The sequence below is a fragment of the Antennarius striatus genome, chromosome 18 (assembly GCF_040054535.1).
Source record: "Antennarius striatus isolate MH-2024 chromosome 18, ASM4005453v1, whole genome shotgun sequence".
NCBI lineage: Eukaryota > Metazoa > Chordata > Actinopteri > Lophiiformes > Antennariidae > Antennarius > Antennarius striatus.
The window spans coordinates 6,076,222-6,095,746 of NC_090793.1; the positions used below are offsets into that span (position 1 = coordinate 6,076,222).

General features: G+C 40.3%; 1 protein-coding gene across 1 annotated transcript in view; it reads left to right on the forward strand.

Annotated features, from left to right (window-relative positions):
• Nucleotides 1–602: 602 nt before the first annotated feature.
• The window catches only part of LOC137612431 (chloride channel protein 2-like), a 52,378-nt gene continuing 33,455 nt past the window's right edge, over nt 603–19,525 (forward strand). The window contains exon 1 of the mRNA XM_068340957.1: nt 603–707. The gene's annotated coding sequence lies outside the window, so the exon portion shown is untranslated. The remainder of the gene's footprint in view (nt 708–19,525) is intronic.

The window sequence follows — 19,525 nt, forward strand, 5'->3', positions numbered from 1 at the left end:
CCAGGAAGACGCAGAGGGAGAGGCAGACAGGGAGAACATGAACACTTAACACATGTTTTCATTGCAGCCTCCTTCCTTGTAGATAAACCCGTCCGCCGGTAATTTAGACGAATGTGCGCCGCGGCTCCAGATAATGATCGGAGCACCTGGATTTATACAAACAAGGAGAAAACTGCGGGCAATGGGTCTTGCATTACCCGCATTGCATCATGGACACGACACCCGGTATCCCGCTGTCTCCCTCCCACTTGAACTGGAGCCGATGAGACTGTAACATGTCATCCTAGATGAGACTGTAACATGTCATGCCTCACAGTCTCATGAAGCCACACTTTCGGACAACTGGCTGTTATCGCTTCTGGTCTCCAAAACCGGACAGCTGCCTGCTCCGCCGTGTGCTGAAATCGGGCTTCAAAGCCGGTGCGCGTCGTGATCACAACTTTGGTGCGGTGCTCTATGAATTGCGCATCAGTGACATGCCGGTCACTGGCTCTCCTGAGACCCTCCCGTGGTGAAGAGCGTATCCCGGGGCGGTATCCGCGGTCCGTTCTCAGTACTGGTTAAACGTGCGCTTCAACCTGTGGCTGTTTGCCTCTATTTCAGTCATCGCTCCAGGAGGTGCCATGAAGGGACACAGCTGACGGTTCAGAGTCTGTATAGCCGGAGAAGTGAAGATATAAGAGGAGCGAGCAGACTCTGGGGAGACCGTAAGTAGCCTGTCGTCCCCTCCAAAGTGTGTTTGATTCGTAAACTTTTTTTCTGGTTTAAGGAGAATTGTAAATGTGGGTGTTGTTGGGTTATGGTGCATGGTAATGGTATTCTGGTGTCATTTTATGGTTATTTGCGAGCATCCTCTGACAGCTGCGGCCAACATAAACGAATTACTATTTTTTTAAAAACATACCAAACAGATTAAAGGTAGAACATTTAATTGTACATTCTAATGTTGTCTACTAACGTTTCAACGACCTTGAAATATTGGGCATGAAAGAAGTAAAATAGATGTCTGAGGAAATTCATTCTATTCTGATTAAAGGACTTACTTTTGTCATTGTAGGTTCAGTAATTACAATGTGACTAATGCCCAACATTTACTAAACTACCCATACGTCATACAAATACATACAGAAAATACACACATATCTCTTTGCTTTTTAATGGGCACATGACTTTTTCCCTCATGCGTTTTGGCTTTAAAATGGCTTCCATAGATGTGGTATTTTTCTGAAGAATTCTATGGAGATGGAGAGATGTGGGTCAGTGTGTTGCTCCACAGGCAGCAAGGTGCCCAGTTTCTCTGCTGCCATAGCCACAGCACCCCTGTCCTCTCTGTCTGTGGCTTCAGGATTACTGGTAAAATGTAGTTGCCAAAGCTCTTTAGGCTGGAAAGAGGGAGCTGATCTAAGTCCAGGTTGTAAAAGTGCAAGGTACATATAAAGCTGGGGTGCATGAATTAATGAGGTTGTGAATAGAATAAATAGTGTGCGTGAAATACTTAGAGGTTCTCAGATGACCTTGCTCATTCAGGTACCTGTGTTCCAGCACTTTGAATTGTTTTCCTTGCCCAACAGTTTTACCTGAAAGTCAATCAGAGGCTTTAACTGTAAATGCACTCTGGCCTACAACTGGTGTTTAATGTAATGCCATTGATTTAAATCCTGAATTTGCCAGACACCTGTTGTTCCATGGGCACTATTTTAAAGCAATACTTTGAATGTATAAGAAGTCCTGTACTGTACTTCCCGAATTTCCAACTGGATGCACATTGAAAAGGGTGAAAAGGGTGTTTTTCAATGGAAGAAACAGCCGTGAGTCATGGGAACAGTTTGTCTTGGCACCACATCCCTCAGTGTAAAAGATTTCACCACCAGTGAGTACCACCCCCAAAAATCTTTTGGTGGAACCCCAATGAGACAAACGGAAAACAATCTGAGAAAACCTTTGTGCCATCATGTGTGAATTTAGTCTTAGATTGTATTGCCTCTGCAATCACACTAATAAACACACAAGGCAGGTTTTATGAGCCTAATCAGGGATATGGTGCCAATAACCTGGTACTTCACCGCAAAATACTTTCTTTGTGGCATGAAATTTGCTTAAAAATTAGGTAATGAAAACCAGTTTGATTCCCAGCCCCGTAGACTACATATCAAAGAGTCTTTGGTTGAGAAACTGATGGTGATGGTCAGTCAGACAAAAAACAACCATATATTGGAACCCCTGTGATGGGATATATTAGAGACTACTCTTCGAAAATATGTTTGACATATTAACTATGATGATGTCATCAGATTATATGACGCTCAAAGTTGCTTTTTTGCTGGACCTTCATTGTTCGTACTCCCAAAGAACACAATTTGCCACTATGACCGCAAAAAATTAATTTTTGCCAATGCAGATAGAAAACTTCTATTGTAGGCGAATGTGAATATGTTCAAATTTGCATCAAAAATGTAAAAATATGATAAAGCAAGAAACCAATTATGAGATGCATCTCTTTAGGTCCTACAAAAAGCATGTAAGAATCCGCTTTTGAGGAGATGAGGACAGACCATTCCCCGTTACAGATTGGAAAGAGAATCTGTTTTTAAAATTTTGAATAAATATTGACAAACGCTCAAATAAAACCACACCTCAAAGTAATCATTATTTCACTTTTTTTTAAATCAATACAATGTCAGACCTATTCTGTACATTTACCTCAAACATACTTTACTATTTTTATACTTGCCTGCTGCAGAATAAATGTGATACAGTAATATATACTGTATATGTGTGTGCGTGTGTGTGTCTTTGTGTGTACTATCCAGCTGCTATATAAATATATATATATAAATATATATATGTATATATATATATATATATATATTTATATATATATATATATTTATATAGCAGCTGGATAGTACACACAAAGACACACACACGCACACACATATATATATATATATATATATATATATATATATATATATATATATATATATATATATATACACACCCTGCTACCATTGCATGTAAGATGCTCGCCAGCTCAGCATACATGGAAAGGCACAACCAAGTAGCTGTGATAGTGTACAGGAACATCTGTACCCGGTATGGACTAGAAGTACCCAAATCCCAATGGGACATACCACCGAAGGTGGTTGAGAACGGCAAGGCTAAGATCCTGTGGGACTTCAGCTTCCAGACCGACAAACAGCTACTGGCTAACAAACCGGACATAGTGGTGATGGACAAAGAGCAGAAGAGAGCAGTGGTGATAGATGTGGCGATTCCAGCTGATGCCAACATCAGGAAGAAGGAACACGAAAAGATTGAGAAATATCAAGGGTTGAAAGAACAGCTGGAACAGATGTGGAAGGTTAAGGTTAATGTGGTCCCCGTGGTAGTAGGAGCACTTGGGGCAGTGACCCCCAAACTGGAAGAGTGGCTCCAGCAGATTCCTGGAACAACATCTGAAGCCTCAGTCCAGAAGAGCGCAATCCTAGGAACAGCTAAGATACTGCGCAGAACCCTCAGACTCCCAGGCCTCTGGTAGAGGACCCGAGCTTGAGGATGACACACAGATACCACCCTGAAAGGGTGAGAGGGACATTTATATATATATATATATATATATATATATATATATATATATATATATATATATATATATACTCAACAAAAGTATAAATGCAACACTTTTGTTTTTGCTCCCATTTTTCATGAGATGGACTTAAAGATCTATAATTCATTCCAGATACACAATATTACCATTTCTCTCAAACAATGTTCACAAATCTGTCTCAATGTGTGATAGTGAGCACTTCTGCTTTGCTGAGATAATCAATCCCACCTCACAGGTGTGCCACATCAAGATGCTGAACTGACATCATGATTAGTGCACAGGTGTACCTTATACTGCCCACAATAAAAGGCCTCTCTGAAATGTGCAGTTTTTGGGTTTTTTTTGCTTTATTGGTGTCTGGGGACTCAGAACCAGTCAGTATCTGGTGTGACAACAATTTGCCTCATGCAGTGCAACACATGTTCTTCGCATAGAGTTTATCAGATTGTCAATTGTGGTGTGTGGAATGTTGGTCCAGTCCTCTTCAATGGCTGTGCGAAGTTGCTGGATATTTGTGGGAACTGGTACACGCTGTCATGTCACGCTGTGACATGTCCGGTGAGTATGCTGGCCATGCAAGAACTGGGACATTTTCAGCTTCCAAAAATTGTGTACAGATCCTTGCAACATGGGGCCGTGCATTATCTTGCTGAAACATGAGGTGATGTTCATGGATTATGGCACAACAATGGGCCTCAGGATCTCATCACGGTATCTCTGTGCATTCAAAATTCCATCAATAAAATGCACCTGTGTTCTTCATCCATAACAGATGCCTGCCCATACCATAACCCCACCACCACCATGGGCCACTCGATCCACAACATTGACATCAGCAAGGTGCTCACCCACACAACACCACACAACACTGTGCCATCTGCCCTGAACAATGTAAACCGAGATTCATCCGTGAAGAGAACACCTCTCCAACGTGGCAGACGCCATCGAATGTGAGCATTTTCCCACTCAAGTCTGTTGCGGCGACGATCTGGAGTCAGGTTAAGACCCCGATGAGGACGACAAGTATGCAGTTGAGCTTCCCTGAGACTGTTTCTGACAGTTTGTGCAGAAATTGTTTGGTTATGCAAACCAATTGTTTCAGCTTGTTTCAACCAATTGAATCTGCTGGATGTGGAGGTCCTGGACTGGTGTGGTTACACGGGGTCTGTGGTTGTGAGGCTGGTAGGATGTACTGCCATATTTTCTGAAATGCCTTTGGAGACGGCTTATGGTGGAGAAATGGACATTCAGTGCACGAGCAACAGATCTGGTTGACGTTCCTGCTGTCAGCATGCCAGGCTCCCTCAATGCTTGTGGCATCTGTGGCATTTTGCTGTGAGACAAAACTGCACATTTCAGAGTGGCCTTTTATTGTGGGCAGTATAAGGTACACCTGTACATTAATCATGATGTCAGATCAGCATCTTGATGTGGCACACCTGTGAGGTGGGATGGATTAGCTCACTGTCACACATTTAGACAGATTTGTGAACAATGTTTGAGAGAAATGGTAATATTATGTATCTGGAATAAATTATAGATGTTTAAGTCCATGTCATGAAAAATGGGAGCCAAAACAAGTGTTGAATTTATATTTTTGTTGAGTGTGTGTATGTATGTGTGTGTGTGTGTGTGTATGTATGTATATGTGTGTGTATATATATATATATATATATATATATATATATATACACACACACAGTATATGTCCCTCTCACCCTTGGTGGCATCTGTGTGTCATCCTCAAGTTCGGGTCCTCTACCAGAGGCCTGGGAGTCTGAGGGTTCTGTGCAGTATTTTAGCTACTAGGACTTACTAGGACTGCACTCTTCTGGACTGAGGCTTCAGATGTTGTTCCAGGAATCTGCTGGAGCCACTCTTCCAGTTTAGGCATCACTGCCCCAAGTGCTCCTACTACCACGGAGACCACATTAACCTTGATCTTCCACTTACTGTATGTTCCTGCTGTTCTTTCAACCCTTGATATTTCTCAATCTTTTTGTGTTCCTTCTTCCTGATGTTGGCATCAGCTGGAATCCCCACATCTATCACCACACACACACACACACACACACACACACACACACACACACACACACACACACACACACACACACACACAGACACACACACACACACACACACACACACACACACATATATCAAGGTTAATGTGCTCCCCGTGGTAGTAGGAGCACTTGGGGCACTGACCCCCAAACTGGGGGCTCAGTCCAGAAGAGTGCAGTCCTAGGAACAGCTAAGATACTGCGCAGAACCCTCAGACTCCCAGGCCTCTGGTAGAGGACTCAAACTTGAGGATGACACACAGATACCACCCCTCAAGGGTAAGAGGGACATTTATATATATATATATATATATATATATATATATATATATATATATATATATATATATTATAGCTGCTTTCATTCACCAAAAAACAGACAATTGTTTTGAATTAGTAATTAACGTGCAACTGGTGATGTGTTCGCTGTGATGCTGGGGATAGCCTGGGCGGACACACATATACAGACATACACACACACACACACACACACACATACACAACTGACTGCTAACTAGTCAGCCAATTGCTAGCTGAATTCAACAGCTTGTGAGGAACTGTCACTGTGTAGCTCTGATCCATGTAATTACCACACAATGCTACACAATTGCCCAAATTAACATCAAGTGTGGCATATACCAAGGTGATGCACTATCACCACTGATGTTCTGAATTGGCCTGAACCCCCTCAGTCACATCATCACAAAGAGTGGTTACGGATACCGATTCCGAAGCGGGACAAAAATCAGCCATTTCCTCAACATGGATGACATTAAGCTGTATGCCAGGAATGAGCAAGAAATCAACTCACTGATCCACACCACCAGGATCTACAGCGATGACATAGGGATGTCATTCGGATTAGAAAAATGTGGCCGGATGGTAACAAGAAGAGGCAAGATGATCAGAACTGAAGGGGTTGACCTACCTGGGGCAGGATAGGAGACATCCAGGACAGCTACAAATACCTTGGAATCCCACAGGCTAATGGCAATCATGAGGAGGCCGCAAGGAAGTCAACGACAGCCAAATACCTCCAGAGAGTAAGGCAAGTCCTGAGAAGTCAGCTGAATGGTAACAAGGTCCGTGCCATCAACATGCATGCTCTGCCAGTCATCAGATACCCCGCTGGGATCATAAGCTGGCCAAAGGAGGAGATAGAAGCCACAGATATCAAGACAAGTAAGCTCCTCACCATGCACCCAAGTCCAGCACCATGAGGCTGTACACTAAGTAGAAAGAGGGAGGCCGAAGACTAGAGAGCATCAGGGCCACTGTCCAGGATGACACATCGAAAATCCAAGAGTAAATCAGGAAGATGGCCCCAAAACATGAACTGCTCAGTCAATGCCTTGGACAGCAGAAACCTGATGAGAGAGAGGAGGAGGAGAGAAAATGAAGGCCCCTACATGGCATGTACCACCGTCAGATAGAGGAAGTGGCTGATATCAAGAAAACCTACCTATGACTGGACAAAGCTGGACTGACAGACAGCACAGAGGCACTGATCATGGCAGCACAAGAACAGGCCCTAAGTACAAGAGCAATAGAGACCCATATCTACCACAGTAGATCTGATCCAAGGTGCTGGCTATGTAAAGAAGCCCCAGAGTCAGTCCAGCATGTGGTAGCAGGGTGTAAGCTCAGCATACATGGAGAGGCACAACCAAGTAGCTGTGATAGTGTACAGGAACATCTGTACCCAGTGTTGACTAGAAGTACCCAAATCCAAATGGGACATACCACCAAAGGTGGTTGAGAACGACAGGGCTAAGATCCTGTGGGACTTCAGCTTCCAGACTGACAAACGGCTGCTGGGTGGTGGACAAACAGCAGAAGAGAGCAGTGGTGAGAGATGTGACGATTCCAGCTGACGCTAATATCAGGAAGAAGGAACACAAAAAGATTGAGAAGTATCAAGGGTTGAAAGAACAGCTGGAACATATGTGGAAGATCAAGGTTAATGTGGTCCCCGTGGTAGTAGGATTACTTGGGGCAGTAACCCCCAAACTGGAAGAGTGGCTCCAGCATTTTTATTTAGTTATTCTTTTAGTTGTCCTGGAACAACATCCAAAGCCTCAGTCCAGAAGAGCGCAGTCCTAGGAACAGCTAAGATACTGCGCAGAACCCTCAGACTCCCAGGCCTCTGGTAGAGGACCCGAGCTTGAGTATGACACACAGATGCCACCAAGGGTGAGAGGGACATATACTGTGTGTGTGTGTATATATATATATATGTATGTGTGTGTGTGTGTATATATATATATATATATATATATATATATATATATATATATATATATATATATATATATATATATACATGAGGGCTGTCACTTTAACGCATTCATTAGATTAATTAATTACGCTGCGACTTAAAGCGTTATAAAAATTAACCAAATTAATCACGAGTGGTAAGTCAATGCGCAAGCATTTTTAAATTTGGCCCACTGAGTGACCTGTAGGCTGCAGTGACGTCACTTTCTGCGCCACTAGTTAAAAGCAGGGCTATTGACAACAGAGATGGACGCGACACAGGAGAGCGAGGCAAGCCCACTCGGACCTTTGGCCGGACAGTTTATTTATTAAAAGAACAAAGACGGGACTGTCAACAAAAACACAGTGATTCTGTGCTGCCAATCTGCGCTGTAGACGCCTCCGTCAGTCTGCCCCAGGACAGCAGTGGCTACACACGTAGCTCTACACCAAGTATGAATGAGGAGTGGATGAATAATGGATCCAATGTAAAGCGTCTTTGAGTGTCCAGATATATAAATCTAATCTGTTATTATTATTATTATTATTATTATTATCATTATCATTATTATTATCATTATTATTATAGTATTAGTATTATTTGTACCTTTTGTAAAAGAGAATTTTCATATCACCGAAGCAGCTCCAGCCTAATGTATTATTTAAATGCAAAACATGTCAAGGACACAAAGTTGAGCGTTAGCTTACCCTTTTAAAAGAAAAGCCTGTTGGCATCTTGACATTGATGTTGCCTTATTTAGAGGCATGTTATACTATTCATTTTGAATTGCTGTATTGAGTCAGCTTTAGTATTCATTTTGATTGAGAGTCTGCTGATGTGCCTATTTGAGACTCAGCCTTATTTTATTTCTGAATTTTATTTATTTTATTTAACGATATTTGTATTGCAGTTTTGAGAAATGCACCTGGCCTAAATGGTTTGCTGATGTGCTTGGCCTTTTTTCTTTTGAATTTCATTTATAAAGCACACTTAACCAATAAAAATGTGGATTTCAAATCTTCTCTTCCTGGTGTATTCTATTGATTAATCATGCACTACAATTTTGTAATGTCCTAGAATTCGAATTCTTTATTTGGGGGCCTTTAGCAGGTATGAGATTAAAATGTGATTAATTAGATTAATTACAAATCCTATAATTAATTAGATTAACTTTCTTAATCGCCTGACAGCACTAATATATATATGTGTGTGTGTGTGTGTGTGTGTGTGTGTGTGTGTGTGTGTATGTATATATACATACTATATATATATATATATATATATATATATATATATGGGAATTGTAACAGTATAACACACTTAATTACAAATTTTTCCCCGAGTTACAGTCACAGTGAATAGTGAACTCTTGAGAGCAACTGTCATCTATATTTGTCACCCTCAGTCAGAATTTATATGTATGTGTCATTGCAGGTTTCACTCCTCTTCTCCTATATGGCTCCCATCCCGATCATTGTGTGTCAGTCAGTCACATCTGGTTCTTCTGCGCTGATGCTTTATGTGCAATGTAATTTTTTTTTCTTGCATTATCTTTTTCTAGTACAACCGAATTTTTGTTAAAATTTAGTTTTGTTCCTCATCAGACCGTTAGTAATGATCATTTTAGTAACAGCTGTGAGCGTCTTCCAGAAACAAGAATTAAATTAACCCAGTACGAATTATAATTGGTCCAAACACCTGCTTATTATTCATTCACCTGCACATCATACTGCACATTACAGTTTCACCGCAGTGAGTGTGGAGAAGGGAGGCGGTGTTTCACAGTCAAACAGCTCCAGAGCTGCTTGTTCGAGGCTCCCGCTGCACCGTGATCCGGCGCGCACACGCACGGTTTGGGACGCATACCCAAGGAGACGGCGCCGCTCTGCATCATGCGGGAGGGCTTACAACAGGAGACCTGTTACACTAGCTCACGTATGATGGCAGGCAGCCTCCTCCTCTGCCGATCAATCAGCGGGTGACTCGCACTCTCGAGTATCCGATTGGATATTTTTGATGAGGATATAGCGGCAATGGTGAAGGACAAGGCCGAGAACCGAACGCTTCAGTATCAGCAAACTTTGGTGAGTTTCAGATGAGGTCATAGATGCTCTTTTCCGTCATGCGTCGGCGCACATTAGGGTTTTATGGATGGCTGGAGGACGGGGATGAGGCTGCGGAGTCGCTCCACTAAGCCCCGTGTGAGAGCGGGACGAGACCGTGGGTGGCGATGTATTTAAGGATATAAATCTAAGAAAAAAGTCTTTGAAGGCTAATTTTAGCTCTTCTTGACTTCCTTCTCATCAGCTGCTGTTTTGTATTCCTCCCTGCTCTCCAATCATTCACCTTGATCCACAGGTGTTGCATCATCTCCACCTCTTGCCTAGCCCATCGCCATAATTAATTCCTATCAATTTAGCTCTCAGCAAACCGTGTCAGATTAATTGGTTTTGCTTGAAGAAATGCACGTGTGGCTGTCTTATCACTTTATGTGTGTCTTAATAAGTCCTTATTAAGACGTTAATGCCCTTGAAGTTTAGATTAGAACTGTCCCTGGCAACTGAGCCCTATGAGTATTTTTCTCATGTTCTGTATCTTTCTTATCTTATCGTTATTCTCCTGCAGATCTTGTCTCCCCTCTTACCCCACATCTGTTCCTCTGCAGCATCCTCCACTCAGCTGTTTGCTAAAGCTTCCCTTTCACATATGAATCAAAAGTGGAGTACTTCTGAATATTAATTGCTTCATGCACCAGTTTTCTCTACTGGTGTCATTGCAGGACTGACACTGATACCCAGGAGTACTTCTCACAGTGGTATCTATACACAGATAAAGGGAGTAAACACAGATAGGCAGTCAGTCAAGCAAACCACCCTGATTTGTATTCTTGTGACTTCCCTGCTTCGCTTTCTTCTCTTTGTGTCTGTGGATGTTCATGTATTCACCAGTCTGACTGTTGGTCTGTTTTCCTGCAGCTGTGTTGGGCCCAAGGGGCACAGAGGTGTTTTTCTGCCGTTGCCGGTGTGAAGATCAATGCCATGCTGCATATCTTGGTGTAAAGATCAATTGTAATGTAAATTGACACAAGTCAGCGAGGAATAGAACGTGACGTTCTGCTTGGACCACAGCACTCAGATCGGTGGCTTTATCATTTACTCCCTGCGAACCAGTCCATTATCCATAAATAGATCATGTGTGTGTCTGTGCCTGTGTCTCTGCTCTGCGTGTGCAGGACAGCCTACATCCAGATACTCTCTAAGTGCAAAGTGGCAGAACTGTTCACTGGAAACCTTCACAAACTGAATGATAACCAGATGCAGACTTTAACCTCACATTTAGATCTGATAATTGAAAGCTCAGAGACTTTCCACCACTGTAGTCAAAGTCTAAGATTAATTTGTAATGTTGACAAAAGGAATCTCTTACATCGTTTGCATCAGCTAGCTTCAGAAAATTTTCTGTCATGCACCATTAAGAAAACAGTCATTTGACATGTCATCTGTACTTATATGATGATTTATTATCATTAACCAAAAACAATTGTAAAACAAAGAATTATATCTGTATATAATCATAGCCATCAAGCTATAGGTCAATAAAGCCTAGTGAATGAACTCTGTGACGGGCAGCATTTGTTATTCCCTGTGTTCTCTACTGGGTTGTAGGATAGATCTAAACTATGGCAAGCACCCATCGTCTGGGTTCATGGGTCGTTGTCTGTCAGGTGAAGTGCACCATGGGATGTTTGTCAGTGGCTGTCTGCCTCTATAGCAGGGACTGAATGCATGTAAGGGACTGAAAACAACTGGAGGCAAACAAAGTTGCAGTGACTCGGTGTTGATGTGTCAGCTGCGACACATCAACACCGCCAAACTAAAGGATGTCCCGTCCTTTAGCTTGTCCTGCACTGAGATACATCTATATGCCCACACGTCTGTGTTTAAATGAGCATGTGGTAACCGTCACAGAGCAGATGTCGAACATGGTGTGTTCATGTCCTTCCAGCAGCAGGAGGTTTGAACATTTGTCTGCCTCAAGGATCAAAGTCCTCATCCACCTGAAGGTGAAAAGTCACCCCCATCACCTGTCCACACACCTCCAGTAGTGTGAAGACAGGACATTTTTACCATCATTTTAAAAAATATTTTGCATCCTTCAAAATGTGTTGGTAGCATTTTTATTTAGTTATTCTTTTAGTTGTCTTATTTGTTTTTGCTGATATGATATCAAAGGAAAATAGGAAGCACCGTTTTTATTTTTATTTTAAATTCTGTAGCATTTGAATGAATTAATGATGAAGAATACTTTGAATAATTTCCCTTTTGTGGTTATTATACAGTCATACAACATACGTTACACAAGAACAACATGTGTTACACAGGAAAGAATACAGTTATCACAGTTACACTAACACATTAGTTCTTAGTGAAATAAAAGTAAGTACAAGTACAAATGCAATATTGATATTATACAGTTGCGTACTGTTGGTTTCCCCGTGAAGCAGCTGTACTCAGACTGTCTCAGCGAGGAACTGTTCAGACAAACGGTGGGATCCAAACCTCTCATCTGTTTAGTGTTGTTTGGTCACGTGTCACAGATGGGTTTGTTATTATTGACATTCTGTTTACAGTTTTCTTCCATCACTTTGAAGGATTTAGATTACACAGTGTCAATACACATCCCACTAGCTTCTGATGCAGCTACTGTCTGTGCATCATGAAAAAGAGTCACACATTTCGAAAGAATTTGATTATTCAAGTATCTGTTTATCTCAGCATCTTTTTCTCTAACACACACACACACACACACACACACACACACACACACACACACACACACACACACACACACACACACACACACACACACACACACACACACACACACAAAACTGTCTGTTCAGCGGTATAGCCCGTCATAGTCAGCATTCTGCTCATTTTTCCACACAGAAGCTGGCATGGGTCCATTTCAGGTTTTGTCACATCCAAGCAGCACCTGAGCCAAACGCTACAGAGGCTGGAGACGGAGAAGAATCAGTCTTAATTCACTTGAATGTTCAAAGACTTTATACTTGCTATCCTGTCTGTACACCAATTCCATGTTTTTGAAGTGCTATTGTTACAGATTGGAAAATACAAAAGAGTCGAGGAAATCACAAAATACAAGTGGATCTCTGTTTTCTCCAACATGGCATCAGATTTAATAAGATAACCGTATACAACAGTATTATTAACAGTGTTTATGACTTACAGTAAGGGCATACTGTATTTGTTTTCCTTGTTTGTCTGTCTACAAAATCTGCTTGATGAATTTTCAATAAACTTTGAGGGAGAGTAGTTAGGGAAGGAGGGAGGGTGGATGGATGGATGAGAAATTTCAGAGCAGACCTGGACAGAACATGAATTACCTCTTTTAATATGACCTTTCTTACAGCATTTTTATTGTTGGATTTTCAGGAAACTAAAGAAGAGGGCATGCGCCACCAATTGACTGAACTGAACTTTGAGGTAGATCTGGATAAAAAGGAGAATCCATGATTTTTTTATATCTTATTTTTTGTTTCTTTAATAGAACCCTAAGAGCGACTATTGTAGGTTTAATCTTAACCTTGTGCTCTATCAAGTCCCTTTCTAATTTGTGTGTTATTCGTGCTTTCCAAAATGTAATTTAAAAATACAAATTTAAATAGTCATCAAAATGACAGAAAATGCTCTTCACGACTTTAAAAATACAATCACTAGTCAGAAACCATCTATTCCGTCTATCCTATTAAAACTTATTCTCTGCAAAATGACGAAACCAAAAGGAAAATCGGAGGATACTAAAGACCAGATGGTCTCTATGAAAGAATTAAAGAGTGAGTTAAAGAGCAACTTTGATAAGTTAGGGAGTGACTTTGATAAAAAGTTGGAAGAAAAGCTAAAACCGGTGCTAGACGCCCTGGAAGAAACGAAGGACAAAATGAAGAAAATGCAGAAAGACATGGAGGAAAAAGACCGAAGAATTGTTTTCTTGGAACAGGGACAACAAAGAATGGATGATTTGGAACAAAGCATTCGTATAAATGATGTGATTATCACTGGAATCAAAATCAAGCCGAGGAATTACAGAAATGATGTGGACAGCGCTGACATCAAATCTCTGGAGCAACAAGTGAGTTCTCAACTGAGGGACCTGGAAATAATTATAGACCCAGACCAGATTGAGACATGTTACCCATTACCATCTGGAGGTAGGAGACCACCTGCAGTGCTGATAAAATTTAACAATCCTAAACACAAGATAGTTCTTCTGGAACAAGGCTTCAAACTGAAAGCAAAAAATGTCTACATTCATGAGAATCTTACTAAAAAGAATGCTGATATCGCTAAAAAAGCTCGACAACTGAAGAAGAATGGAGTGATCGAAAACACCTGGACCAACAACTGCAGGATCTTCATCAAAACAAAGGGGCTTTCTCCAGACCAGATGAAAACATTGGTCATTAGGAGTGCAGAGGAGTTGGTGAAATATGAGCAATAAAGACGGACAAGAATTGTTACTACACCAAAGATCAGTACAACAGAGTCACTTCAATCTTGGGAGCTCTACAATTTTGGACACGTCAAGTTTTTCATGGAACAGTCGAAAAAATCAACATCACTGATGTCAGAAACATGGACTAATGAACAAAAAAAACAACAACAACATGTATTTGTGATAACATGGGATAACATTAACTTTGAGACTTTAAAGAGCATGTTGATATCTTTTGACAATATAATTAACATGTGAAACTGTTAAAGTGTCTGTAACAAAGTGGTTAATTCTTGTATAAACACTGTCTGCTGAAAGAGGTTAATAGATAGATAGATAGATAGATAGATAGATAGATAGATAGATAGATAGATAGATAGATAGACAGATAGACAGATAGACAGATAGACAGATAGATAGATAGATAGATAGATAGATAGATAGATAGATAGATAGATAGATAGATAGATAGATAGAGAGATACTTTAATGATCCCAAGGGAAATTCAGGTGACATCTGCTCACATGAGATACAATAAATACACATAACAGTGACAGAGAAAAATGGCACAGCCAAAAGACATTGTATAAATTACATTATTTACATACATACTAATATGATCGTTATATTCTTGTGGAGAACACTGGCAAGGCCAACTTCTTGTTTTGACTATCCATGATGTTAACAAACCTTGTGTTCCTAGGAAGAATGTAAACATGGTTATACTCTAGGGTAAAAGGCTAATATCTGGAAGTGGATAAGGGTATGAATGTCTGTCAGAATTCAATGTATGAGCTGGCTGAAAACTTCTAATGTCTGAGTTTATTGATTACATATTCTAATGAGAGAGATGTTTTGTTGATAATTTCGGGGACGGGAATCTTACAAGCCAATGGCTTCTATCCGTTAACCCTTTGTTTTTCCTTTTCGGATGTTGTTGATGATGTTTCAACACTGATGAAAGTGAAATATGTTGTAATGACATGTCTGGAAAGAAGAAAAATGAACTGAATAAATAAAAATAAAAAAACAAAAACAAAAGAAGAAAATAGCTGGAAGTTTGAACCAAAACATGATTAAATGATTAATCAACAAATTAATTTCTTGTTGATCAACCATCATCTAATTGTCCCTGCTCATTTGTCAAATTTATAATAATAATTGAGTGATGAAGTTCAACTCTTGAATAATAGTTGCTGTGGCTCAGGAGTTTGATCAGGTCAAATAAATAATGTCTTTGATTTCCAATCTTATTCTCCATATACTACACATTTTTTGTTGTTGAAATTCAATTTTCTTGTGCATTTTTAAAAAATGATACAGAGAACAATGTTCATTTATTCAGTGTACAGTAATTAAGAATTAGCCACGACCAGCGACAGCAGAAAAAGCGGGTATTGAAAATGAATGAATGAATGGAGCATTGAGGAAGCGATCAGAGAACATCACCCAACATAACGTAGATTAAACTACATGACCGCAAATGTGAATATTTGTGTCAGAGCAATGTTTCATTGTTTTTCTTTTGCAGAAGCTTTACTGTATATTCAGTATGCAATTTGAACCTGTGGCAAACCTCTGTGGACGAGTCATGATGTGCAAAACAAGTGACAAGTGATTTCCAACAAAAAGTTCTGCACTCAAGTCTCTCTGACATTTCACATTTATTTAACATTGTGTGTGTGTGTGTGTGTGTGTGTGTGTGTGTGTGTGTGTGTGTGTGTGTGTGTGTGTGTGTGTGTGTGTGTGTGTCTGACCTGAGACATAGGCAACTGCAACCTTGCTACCTATATTAATGTAAACGTTGTAGACGGTTAACTGAGTTACATCTGTCACTTACTTCTCTAATTGAATGTTTAGTCTTGTCCCTGGAGGGTTCAATCCTCTGATGAACAAATATCAGCCTTAGTCCTTTTCTCCCTGCTGTCATCAATACGCACCCAGCACATTTTATAGTAACCACACCAGCACACTATGTGGTAGTTGAAGGGTCTAAATCCTACATCTTTTTCTCTCTCAAGTGAGGGTAAGAGGAGATTAAAATCATGTTATAAATATTTATTGACAAAAATCAACAAAGATGAAAGTTTTAGATGGGCAGGCTTCATCAAAGTGTCAAATATTTGCCCTTGTTACTATCTTATAATGAATATTAAATTGTTTTACAATGTCTTGGGGATTGCTGAATAATGAAATGCTTTTTATCTCAACTGTTATGCTTGTCTTACACTTGAAAGGTGGTAGAATTTAATAGATATATTTTTTATGTTGGGAGTCCAAGCATTGAACCCTTAAGAAGTATAAATCCATTTATCCATCCCTCCCTCCATTTTCTTTTAGATGAGACAACCATAATAATCTTGTCTACAAGTGCTTATCTGTCTTGCGGGTCACAATCTGTTAGAGCCTATCCTAGCTGGCTACGGGTGAGACGTGGGGTACTTCCTGGAGGTGTCGCCATCGCATCAAAGAGAAGTATACATCTTGTAAATAAGCTTACATTGCTATGGGAAAGTTTTCTTTAAAATATGTCATATCACTCAAGAAAAAATCAGAATCCATTCAAATGTTTCAAGGAATAACAGAGAAATAAATAAAAAAGCATAACAGAAATAAATAAAGAAGCAATCAGTCAAACCAATGCCAGAAAATTATAACTTCAGGGATGGTAGCTGGAAGAGAATGTTTTTGGATAGTGCATTTTACAGTTTATTGCTAAAGAAAGCATTTTATCAGTGTGACAACAACGGTGTTGAGCCAGTATTTTCACACGATAAAACTTCCCTTGTATGTTTCTTATTTTTTGATATGTTACAAATAGAAGTTTAAAAGGAGCACTGTGTGATAACAAAATATTAATGTGAAAAAGTAATGCTATCATGGTTTCTTACTTTATTACCAGTGAACATGTACATAGAGGAATGCTATTCTGGGAAATAACGGTTGTAGCATGTACCGTAGCCTACATCCTACATCACTACAGTATCACTGCATATTTTTATGCTGTCTAAGTAGAGATGGTTTGTTGTCCTGTTTCCTCAGAAAGTTGAAAAGACGCTCAGGCTGCAGACTTTTTAAGATTCTATCTTCCATTTCATAAAGGCATGAAACATGAACATGAAGATATTCTGTTAGAGAAATGATGAGTCATGTTTGATTGATTGGCAGGCTGCGTATCACAGTCACGATAGCTGCTACCTCTGCAAACTCAACTTCACTCAGGCTTCCTCTGATTTATGTTTAAATGTTTATTTTGTACCTCCAGGATTCTGGACCATCTTTGATTGTCTAGCTGAATTAATCAGATGGCTGTGAGATCAATTATTTTTCAGGCTTTTCAGATCATGTCAATTGTATTAAGCACAATATCCTCCCCAGTGAGACCAATTTGCACTGCACTGGAGCTCTGATCGCCACACGGCATTGTTTTCTATGAAGTCCCAGTCGGTAGCAGCCTGTGGAGGCAGTAGTTGAACCTGTGTAGTGGGTTGTGCTGTGGGAGGTTAACTGACTAATGTACGTACAGAGGCTGATAATGTGGGAGGTGAACTGGTTACAGATAGCGACACATTTAACTCACAACGTCCCACCTGCTGCTCTCCCTGGGGGCTCTGCTCCAGATGGCCAGTGATTGCTTTCATGCAGACCAGAGTCACAAACAACAACATGCCCTCTTTGTACTCATAGTAGGTGTTTTCTGTTAGTGGCAGCTTTGTGTGTGACTATACTGTGTGGGTGCATGAGAATTTTTTCCTAACACACCAGATTCAGCAAATATATTAATGTAAATATTAATTTGCTCAATCTTAATGTTAATCTACTTAATCCCAATTTAGGGACGATGAGATCTAGCCCAGTTACAAACTTGGAATATTTCTCCCAGCATGTTTCATCGGTCAAAATTTTTCAAAGGGGAATCATTTCGAGTAATGCATGCTAAAAGTTTGACAGCACATCCAATGTTGTCATCCTGATGCCTTACTGGATCAGTCTCATGCCAAATAAAGCAATGCCAAAGGTATTCTCATCTAGGCAGAGACACCACTTTTCAAAACTTCTGGATATGTAGGGGGGGCGCTAGTGAGGTGGTCTAAAAGTGGTACTCTACAGAGTAGAAGCCTGAAAATTAGCATTGGGATTTATTTATTTTTGGTCAACTTTAATGATGATTTAGATACAATGGGTTGATTTAATTAATATCAGTCCATCAGATTTCTGTAGCTGCTTCAGTTTTTGTGAAATGTTTTCATTTCTGGAGTAGCATTTGGTAGCAACACAGCCTCTTCTACAGTACTACAGTTTACAGCATTACTGATTCATCCATCCCTCAATTACTATAAAAGATCCCAAATTCCATTTGGGTGTCATAAAATATTTAATCTGCTTGATCTCAGCTATGTACTAATGGCAGTGACCAATGCATTGACCTTAATACCTACAAAGTATTAGTCCAGATCTGTTTTGTGATCCAAATCTAGACAGATGTGCACATCAATCATCACAGGTTGTCCATGGTGGGCTACTTTTATTTTCATTAGCTCAGGTTGATGAAAAACAAGTGATAAATTGTGTGATGCTGCCACCAGTGTTCTGCAGGAAGAGGCTACAGACTGAAATGTTGATTCTTAAGAATGCTTTGTCACAGACTGTAAATCTTTACCATTAATTGCAGTTATTCTGAATCTGGTTTAGAAATGATTAACAGTAAAGATAGAAAACTGATGTTTTCATTAAGATTCATTTGCTTGAACATGTTTACACTGAACTGACATGTATGTCCTCAGAAGCTGCTGCATTCTCTGCAGTTTATGAGGCTATCGAATTACTTTGCATTTTTGCTCAAACGCTTCCAATTGGCTTGAAGGTCAAAGCTGATGGAGGAAAGCATCCTGACAGCATTGTCCTCTTTGCTCACACATCCCTTTGCACCTCCTGTTCATGCCAGCTGAATGGAGTCTGTCCACGTCAGCCTCCAAGACAGGATGAATTTGAGAGAAGGGGAGGTAGTGAGCTGATCAATGGGGGAACAGATGTTGAAAAGTGTATTAGAGATATCCAGGGAGAGCAAAGAGCCTG